We start from the raw sequence: 3,878 nt of genomic DNA on the forward strand, positions 1-3,878 counted from the left end.
TTTTTTTTTTTTTTTTTTTTTGCCCTCGAGCCTCCCTCAGAGAGCAGTGTCAGCAGACTTGTACTAGAGACAAACTTGTCAACCCAGAGGTTAGACTGAATTTACCACAGATCAGTGGAGTTTCCTAACCAACTGATGGGCTCATGGAAATTTGTTTTGTGGAGTTCTTTAAATTGCTAACTTTTAGGGTTGTTCGTTTGACAGCAGAACTAATTGATACAGCCAACCCAAATTTGTTGCTAAAGAATCTTTTTCAGTTTGGGGCAAAGAATGATAAAGGTTAACTTGAATTGGGTTTCTTTTCATTTTGCACAGCAAGACGTGTCTGAGCCTAGTTGGATCATGTGACTAGGTTCCAGCTAAAATGCAGAAGTGATGTGCCCGTTCCAGGTCCTGCCCATAGATACTTGCTCCTGTAGTACTTTAGCCTACAGGAGTACAGAGTCACAAGGTGGAAGAGTATGGGTTTGGAATGACCATATGGATAACTTCCACTCATGAGAAATACTTTCAATGAACTTCATGTGAGGGAGATTGATATTGTTGTGTTAAGTTACTGAGATTTTGGGGTTGTTGTAGCAGTTAGAGTTATTTATCTTAACCAGTACCATTCTAGTACTTGTCTTATTTTGCCCTTGGCCTCTCTGTATCTTTGACAATACAAAATTCTCCCTCCTTTATGACATCCTGTAGTGGGTGACTTCACTCCCTCATTGCTAATGAGTCTATTCTGACTTCATAGCAACTCTGTGTATAGTGTTTAAGGCTGTAACTCTTTATGGGAACAGAAAGTTTCATATTTCTCCTGAGGAACTATTGGTGGGTTTGAACTGCCAACTTTGTAGGTAGAAATTCACTGCTTAGCCTACAGTCCCACCAGAGCTTCGTTGTATAGTTTGTTGTTGTTGTTGTGTGCCATCAAGTTCCACAAAAACTCATGTCTACCCAGAACCTAAGAATGTGCCCTTATTTGGAAATAGGGGCTTTACAGATGTTATTGGTTAAGAAATAAAATGAGATCATACTGGGTTAGTGTAAGGCTTCAATCCAATGACTCGTGTCCTTATAAGAAGAAGAGAGGGTGCAGAGACACATAGAAGGAAGAAAGACATGTAAAGACAGGGGTAGAGATTGGAATAATGCAGCTATAAGCCAAGGAATGTCAAAGATTCTGGGAGCTACCTAAAACTGGAAGAGACAAAGGATTCTTTCCTAGAGCCTTCAGAAAGAGCATGGCCCTTCTCACACCATAATTTTGGACTTTGAGTCTTCAGAACTGTGAGAAAACAAATTTCTATTGTTTTAGTCACCTGGTTTGTGATCATTTGTTTTGGCAGCCACAAGGGGTCTGTATATATTTGCTCTGTTGATCTCCTTGATGCCATATTCTATAAGTTTCCTGTATATACGCCAGTGACTGCCCATCACATTCACCTTCATCAGAGCCCAACATTTTTTAGCATGTCTTGTATAGACTGTTCATCACTTGCTCTTACCTCTTACTACAATGCCTTCAATCTCCATGCATGCACATGATCACATCCTGTTTTTTCCTTTGCTTAGAGATTTCACATTTGTTGTTCTCACTCCTTGAAATACTCTTCCTTGTCTCTGCTATTTCAGTGCTACTTGAGGTCTGTCCTATCTCCAGCTCCAGATATCCAGGCAAGGCCATAAAAGGGTAAAGAGGTTCTTATGGACTCTGAGGAGTCCTGGTATAAAGCATTGTGGGTTAATGCGCTGGACTGCAAGTCAGTTTGAACTGCAAGATTAGCAGTTCAAGCTTACCAGTCACTCATTGGAAACCCTATCCAGGATCACTATGGGTCAGAACTGACTCAATGGCACTTAACAACAACAACAACAACAACAACAACATGGACTCTGAGGGAGTTCTGGTGTGATGTTGTAGGATAAGCACTGCACTGCTAACTGCAAGATTGGTGGTTCAAACCCACCAGCAGCTCCTTAGAAACCCTGTACAGGGTCATTATGAGTTGAAACTGAGTTGACAGCTCTTAGCAATACAACAAATGGGCTCTGAGAGTCTTGCGCTAGCTAAATCATGGGACATGAGGTTGTAAATACCTAAGGGTCTCTGTTCACCAGTAGACTGCAAATTCTGAATGGTTTCAACCTATATTCTTGCTCTCGGTTGTATCCCAAATACGTGGAAGGGTTCTTGTTGTGCAGTCCTGGTAATAAACATTTGGTAAGGGTGTAAGTTAATGAATTCTGTAGGAGTAGCAATGAAGAAATAGGAGTGCATGGGTTCTGGAGTTCAGATCCAAAGTTTAACACTGGTAATGAATGAAGTCAACCAGAAAAATGATGCAGTTTAAATTTGTATTTGGTTTCTCTGCCAAATACACTACTATTTGCAATTATAGAACAGACATTTTTCAAAACAGGTTTCCTTCTTATTATTGTTAGTGGTGAAAATAGGACAGGATTTATTTCATGATTACAGTATGGAATTTGATGTCATTTTTTGTGAACATAGCCGCTCTATAAAACCTCAAGATTTTTTTCTATATTAGAACTGAAAGACAAGAGATTGTATAAAATGTGGCCTCCACATTTTATTTGGGAAGAAGTTCCCAAAGCATCATTGTGGAAGTAAAGGGGACATCAGGCATGCGATAGTGTGCGTATATTACCTCTTCAGGATGGCTTGGGCCCAGGCTCACATCTATACCTTATGGTAATTTTTTAACCACAGTGCTGACTCAGGCACCTGTGGTTAGGTGGGCTGCCAAGGGTCACAAAGAAAGTTTTGTTTGATGTGGTCTCTGAAAGTAGGTATAAGCTTCTTTCTCTAACCCACACTGACTCCCTATGATCAAGATTTTGATGCAGAATGTGTGTTCAGTAACATGTAAATGAAATCCTGGTGCAGCACTGTAGGATAAGCACTGGAATGCTAACTACAATGTAGGCAGTTCAAACCCCCGGCTGCTCCATGGAAACCCTATGTTAGAAGTGCTATGAGTTGGAACTGATTCGATGGCACTTCACCACAATAACAATGATATGATGAAGGGGGGATAGGGGCCAGCATGGTTGTAAGGCTGAATCTGGAAGAGATGTCCTGACAGATGCTTGGCACAGACACTTAGGACTGAACCCAGCAAGGTTGCTGTGTCTTGGCACTTTAGTGCTAGAGTTGTATTGTTGTTGTTGTTATGTGCCATGGAGTCATAGTGACCCTGCACAGGGTTTCTGAGGCTGTTAATCTTTACAGGAGCAGAATGCCTCATCTTTCTCCTTTGGAGCAGCTGTTAATTTCGAACTGCTGACCTTGCGGTTCGCAGCCCGATTCGTAACCACTATGCTACCAGAGCTAGAGTGGCATTGTTTAATTTTATGGTTGTCTTCCCAGTCCTATCTACCTTGGTTTCTGATCCCTAATAAGGAGCTCTGGTAGCTTAGTGGTTACGAATCAGGCTGAGACCCGCAAAGTCAGCAGTTCGAAACTACCAGCTGCTCCGCGGGAGAAAGATGAGGCAATCTGCTCCTGTAAAGATTAACAGCCTCGGAAACCCTGTTCAGGGTCTCTATGGGTCGAAACTGACTCGACAGCACTTAACAACAACAACAACAACAATAAGTACTCAGAGGACAAAGTACATGTTTGAATGAGTCCTCCTGCCTCACCATGGCTAGTAAGGACAGCTAATCTAATGTATGGAGTACTTGGGATGTTTCAAAGTTTTATCTGAATTAAGTTATGTTGTCCATGGGCACCACAGGAGAATTTTGTCTTTTCTCTCAGCTTAAAGGTACTGACCAGGACCTAAAAGGAGTTCTAGAACTTGCCCAGTGAAATAGGACTCTTGCTGAGCCTTTGCAGTGTATAGGACCTTAGGTGGAATCCT

The sequence above is a fragment of the Chrysochloris asiatica genome, unplaced genomic scaffold, assembly GCF_000296735.1.
Source record: "Chrysochloris asiatica unplaced genomic scaffold, ChrAsi1.0 scaffold00036, whole genome shotgun sequence".
Taxonomy (NCBI): Eukaryota; Metazoa; Chordata; class Mammalia; order Afrosoricida; family Chrysochloridae; genus Chrysochloris; species Chrysochloris asiatica.